This window comes from Salvelinus alpinus, chromosome 18 (genome assembly GCF_045679555.1).
Source record: "Salvelinus alpinus chromosome 18, SLU_Salpinus.1, whole genome shotgun sequence".
In the NCBI taxonomy this organism is placed as follows: Eukaryota; Metazoa; Chordata; class Actinopteri; order Salmoniformes; family Salmonidae; genus Salvelinus; species Salvelinus alpinus.
This window is the reverse complement of record NC_092103.1, coordinates 3,269,493-3,275,653: the sequence shown is the minus strand read 5'-3', so window position 1 is coordinate 3,275,653 and position 6,161 is coordinate 3,269,493. Positions and strand designations below refer to the sequence as shown.

At 42.4% G+C, this 6,161-nt stretch overlaps 1 pseudogene; it reads right to left on the bottom strand.

Moving 5' to 3' along the window:
- Nucleotides 1–862: 862 nt before the first annotated feature.
- On the bottom strand, nucleotides 863–4,701 carry LOC139544614 (rab9 effector protein with kelch motifs-like; annotated as a pseudogene).
- Nucleotides 4,702–6,161: the final 1,460 nt, after the last annotated feature.

The window sequence follows — 6,161 nt, the reverse complement described above, 5'->3', positions numbered from 1 at the left end:
ACCTCTGACCTCTGACCACAGAACATCAGATTATTATTTAATTGCCACTTGTGGACACCCAGCAGGTGCTTACTTTTATAACTTATACCCTAGCAACGCAACATGGCGATCTTGCGTCACACGCTCGCACATTATGCATAGCTAGCTACTTGCAGTTATGTACGTAGGGTATAAACTAAGCTTTACTCCTAGCGTTGAACCAACATCTGTGATCATGTCAATGGATGTGCAGCTTATGCGTAGGGTTGGCTGTGTTTTAAAGAGGGACTGCCTTTAAAAGGCAATGAATCCCTATGAAAACTGCCTATGGCATGAGTCAGTTATTCTAGTGTAAATAGGAATTTGTCAGGCTTGTCAAATGGAGTTTGGAATATAAGTGTAAATTGAGGTTGAGTTGTGATTTGAAGATGTCCCTTTGCTCACTAACATGGGGTGAATGAGCTCTATTCAATAGACAGGGAGACAGACCTGCCTGACTTTGTTTACATGAGACATGTCACACATTTTATTTGAGAAATACTGCACCAAACACCTTTGGATGTAAAATTGTGCAACTAAAACATCTTTGGCACAAATGCCAAAATTAATTACAGATTTCAGTAAGTGAAATGGGCTTTTGCGTCATGGCGACACAGCTCATTAAGCATATGCGGAATTGACCATGAAACACACCTCAGACATGTTTCTAATGCAACAGAAAAACACAAGTGCCAATCAGTGTGTTCAGTGGCTCTAGAAAAATGTGGGAATGTTTTTTAAATAAAATCTGTTGAATGAAGCACTATGTTAAGCAAAATAATTATTGGCTATTCAATACTTACACAATATTTCTACATACACACAGCATTTTCCAGAGCAGTATCTAGGTCATGTTAGGAGTTACAACACAGTCACTGTGTATGACCCCCTGAGTGTCCATCCTTCCAAACACAAAGGCCAGCTCTAGAGTCTCTGATGCTGGGGAGCTCTGGGCCTCCTCTCCACTGCTGCCCTCAGGCCTCACTCTCCAGGGCAGTACACACATGGAGTGGTCAAGTCTGTTGGGTGTCAGGTCCCCTTCAAACCTCAGCAGGGTCCAGTGTGTCAGCAGTGCCTTTTGTCTGCACAGGATGGGAAGAGTTTAACAAAGTACTCAAGGTGCATCAGTATTACAAAACAGTATTGCTTTAAATAATGTATTATCTCCATATAAGACATGCATCAATGACTTTACATGTATTATTATTATTACCTCAGAGTATAACCATATTAATTACACATTCTAAAGTAGATATTGTTAGCCTCACCACACTGAAATCTGGACATTGCGTTGCAGTCCCCTTCTGAGGTCATCCCTCCAAAGATGTAGATGTTTTTTCGCAGGGCTACAGCTGAGTGGGCAGCCACCCCTGGGAGGATATCTCCATTAGCTTGGACCTTCTCCCACATCACGCTGCCTAGAGGAAGTATAGCACCGAAAGGCAGTATTTAACAGGACCAGCCGTAACACTTCTCATTCCCAACATAGAATTATACATTTCAACAGAGGACACAATATAATAATACAACTACAGCAGGACCAAGTTCTTCATGTGTATTTATGACTGTTGAATACTTACTGGTATCCAAAGAGTACATGTCGCTGTGGAGCTTCTCTCCTGCCATGCCTCCATGGATATAGAGTTTGGAACATACCACTGCCACCAAGTGGCCATGTCGAGGAGAAGCATGTCAGCCCTGTGTCTGGCTGAGAGCAGGGGCAGGACAGTACAGAGACAGAGGAAAACACTACATATCTCCTCCTACAGCCATGTTCAGTAGGTACTTTCTGAAAGATTAAAATATGGGAGGCCCACCAGCTGGTTGACTCTGTATTACTGAGCCTTTGATACACATTTGGACTGGTTCTGTGACTACTGTGCGAATGTGTTGTATTGGCAGAAATATAAATGTATGTCCAACCTGTGTCGAAGACGTGAGGCTTGGGGTCGGATATACAGTTGAAGTCGGAGTTTACATACACCTTAGCCAAATACATTTAAACTCAGTTTTTCACAATCCCTGACATTTAAAAAGGTCAGTTAGGATCACCACTTTATTTTAAGAATGTGAAATGTCAGAATAATAGTAGAGAGTGATTTATTTCAGCTTTTATTTCATCACATTCTCAGTGGGTCAGAAGTTTACATACACTCAATTAGTATTTGGTAGCATTGCCTTTAAGTTTTTAACTTGGGTCAAACATTTCGGTTAGCCTTCCACAAGTTTCCCACAATAATTTGGGTGAATTTTGGCCCATTCCTCCTGACAGAGCTGGTGTAACTGAGTCAGGTTTGTAGGACTCCTTGCTCGCACACACTTTTTCAGTTCTGCCCGCGTATATTCTATAGGATTGAGGTCAGGGCTTTGTGATGGCCACTCCAATACCTTGACTTTGTTGTCCTTAAGCCATTTTGCAACAACTTTGCAAGTATGCTTGGTGTCATTGTCCATTTGAAAATTTTAAAGACCCATTTGCGACCAAGCTTTAACTTCCTGATTGATGTCTTGAGATGTTGCTTCAATATATCCACATAATTTTCCTGTCCTCGTGATGCCATCTATTTTGTGATGTGCACCAGACCCTCCTGCAGCAAAGCACCCCCAAAACATGATGCTGCCACTCTCGTGCTTCACGGTTGGGATGGTGTTCTTCGGCTTGCAAGCATCCCCCTTTTTCCTCCAAACATAACGATGGTCATTATGGCCAAACAGTTCTATTTTTGTTTCATCAGAACAGAGGACAATTCTCCAAAAAGTACAATCTTTGTCCACATGTGCAGTTGCAAACCATAGTCTGGCTTTTTTTATGGCGGTTTTGGAGCAGTAGCTTCTTCTTTGCTGAGCAGCCTTTCAGGTTATGTTGATATAGGACTTGTTTTATTGTGGATATAAATACTTTTGTACCTGTTTCCTCCAGCATCTTCACAAGGTCCTTTGCTGTTGTTCTGGGATTGATTTGCACTTGTTGCACCAAAGTACGTTCATCTCTAGGAGACAGAACGTGTCTCCTTCCTGAGCGGTTTGATGGCTGCGTGGTCCCATGGTGTTTATACTTGCGTACTATAGTTTGTACAGATGTACGTGGTACGTTCAGGAGTTTGGAAATTACCCCCAAGGATGAACCAGACTTGTGGAGGTCTACATTTTCTTTCTGAGGTCTTGACTGATTTCTTTTGATTTTCCCATGATGTCAAGCAAAGAGGCACTGAGTTTGAAGGTAGGCCATGAAATACATCCACAGGTACACCTCCAATTGACTCACATGATGTCAATTAGCCTATCAGAAGCTTCTAAAGCCATGACATAATTTTCTGGAATTTTCCAAGCTGTTTAAAGGCACAGTCAACTTAGTGTATATAAACTTCTGACCCACTGGAATTGTGATACAATGAATTATAAGTGAAATAATCTGTCTGTAAACAATTGTTGGAAAAATTACTTGTGTCATGCACAAAGTAGATGTCCTAACCGACTTGCCAAAACTATAGTTTGTTAACAAGAAATGTGTGGAGTGGTTGAAAAAATAGTTTTAATGACTCCAAACTAAGTGTATGTATACCTCCGACTTCAACTGTATATAGACATGGAATCACTGGTCACTTTAACAATGTTTACATACTGTTTACCTAATTTCATATATACTGTATTCTAGTCAATGCCATCCTATTCGGCTATTGCTGTACATAGTACCTTTGAAAAGTATTCAAACCCCTTGACTTTTTCCACATTTTGTTACGTTACAGCCTTATTCTAAAATTTATATTTTTCTAAGTTTAGGGCAGGGTACTGATTGGAGGCCGGCTAGGAATGGCTATTTAACAGTCTTATAGCCTTGATATAGAAGCTGCTTTTCAGTCTGTCGTTCCCAGCTTTGATGCACCTGTACTGACCTCGCCTTCTGGATGATAGCAGGGTGAACAGGCCGTGGCTTGTGTGGTTGATGTCCTTGATGATCTTTTTGGCCTTCCTGTGACATCGGGTGCTGTAGGTGTCTCTGCAGAGCCCTGAGGTTTCGGGTGGTGCAGTTACCGTACCAGGCAATGATACAGCCTGACAGGATGCTCTCAATAGTTTGTGAGGGTCTTAGGGGCCAAGGCAAAATTCTTCAACCTTCTGAGGTCGAAGAGGCACTGTTGCACCTACTTCATCACACTGCCTGTGTGGGCGGACCATTTCAGATTGTCAGTGATGTGTATGCTGAGGAACTTGGAAGCTTTTCACTTTCTCCACTGCGGCCCCGTCGATGTGGATGGGGGCGTGTTCCCTCTGCTGTCGCCTGTAGTTCATTATCAGCTCCTTTGTTTTGTTGAGGGAGAGATTATTTTCCTGGCACCACTCTGCCAGGGCCCTCACCTCCTCCCTGTAGGCTGTCTCGTCATTGTTGGTATTCAGGCCTACTACTGTTGTGTCGTCTGCAAACTTGATGATTGAGTTGGAGGTGTGCGTGGCCACGCAGTCATGGGTGAACAGTGAGTACAGGATGGGGCTGAGCATGCACCCTTGTGGAGTCCCTGTGTTGAGGACCAGCGTAGTGGAGGTGTTGTTTCCTACCTTCACCACCTGGGGGCAGCCCGTCAGGAAGTCCAGGACCCAGTTGCACAGGGTAGGGTTCAGACACAGGGCCCCAAGCTTGGAGGGTACTATGGTGTTGAAGGCTGAGCTGTAGTTAATGAACAGCATTCTTACATAGGTATTCTTCTTTTCCAGAAGGGATAATAGGGCAGTGTGATGGCGATTGCATCATCTGTGGATCTATTAGGGTGGTATGCAAGTTGAAGTGGGTCTAGGGTGTCAGGTAAGGTGGAGGTGATATGATCCTTTTAACTAGCCTCTCATAGCACTTCATGATGACAGAAGTGAGTGCTACGAGGTGATAGTCATTTAGTTCAGTTACCGTTGCTTTCTTGGCATATATTCTATATCCTAGTCTGTTATGCTGGCAGTACATGCATATTGACCACAGTTCTTCTTGTGCTTTGTCCTCTGGATCCTGCACAGGAAAGAATTCCATTATTCTGTGGAAGGCATCAGTTCAGATGATCAGTTCATGTATAAACCAGACCATTGTGTGCCCATTTTTGGGGAAACATTTTTGGGGAAGCAAGTGCTGCTGTGAGATAAGGATATAGCTATGTAGTCTCGCGACACCATACCAAACATAATAAAACATATATTTTCCATAAAATAAATGTTGGATTTTTTTCATTCGATTTTATTTGGAAGGCAAACAAAGCTCAAAAGCAATCACTTTTTGCCAGTGAAAACACAGAATCCTACTTATTACTCCACGTGCTCCTACGTTACTTCACAGTGGGCTTTGAACAGGGCACCTGGCTCATGCCTGGGAGGCAGCCCGGTTCCAAAACTAATGCAATTAACTTTTACCCAGTGCAAAACACTCCTACACAGGCGCCCGGGAGAGATTAATCAAACCTCCTCATTGATAGAGGATTCATCTTTGTATCTGTGCCATTATAGAGTATGACAGCATGGGCATCTCTATTTTAAAGCAGTCAATTTTCTTCTTCTTCATTGGTTGATTGCTCCCAACTCGTAGGAATACCGCCCAGTTGACTACTTTAAAATGGTGGAAGCCCTCAAGGGCAATGTCCATGTTAAAACGGGTTATAGCCATGATGATATGTGTGGTTGTTGGTTTAGCTTTCTGTAACTTTGTAACAAGTACGGTCTTCATGTGTAGGAGCTTATTGGGTCTTGATTGCAAAGTCTCCAGATCTCTTTTCCAACTGTCCCAATATCTTTTTCCAACTGTCCCAAAATCTTTTCCAACTGTCCCAAAATCTTTTCCAACTGTCCCGTTATCTTGTTTCAATGTCCATTCTAGAATGCCCTTCTAATCAATCAGAAAGGAGTATTCAACAATGCTGTGGTATAAAATGGGTTATATCCGTGATAAGTCCTCAATCTCAATGACAACAGCCAGAACTCCGATATAAAGTTGTTTTTGTTGGCTTACTACCGTAATAACTAAGTGACTTGGCTAGCTAAAGAGACAAGGCTTTTCAATTCTCTTCTTCATCAATTTAAAAGTAAGAAAAGACACAGTTAACTGTTTATCTAGCTAGCCGAAGTCCTTTGGATGTCGTTTAGCTGATATGTCAATAATATGATATCTAATA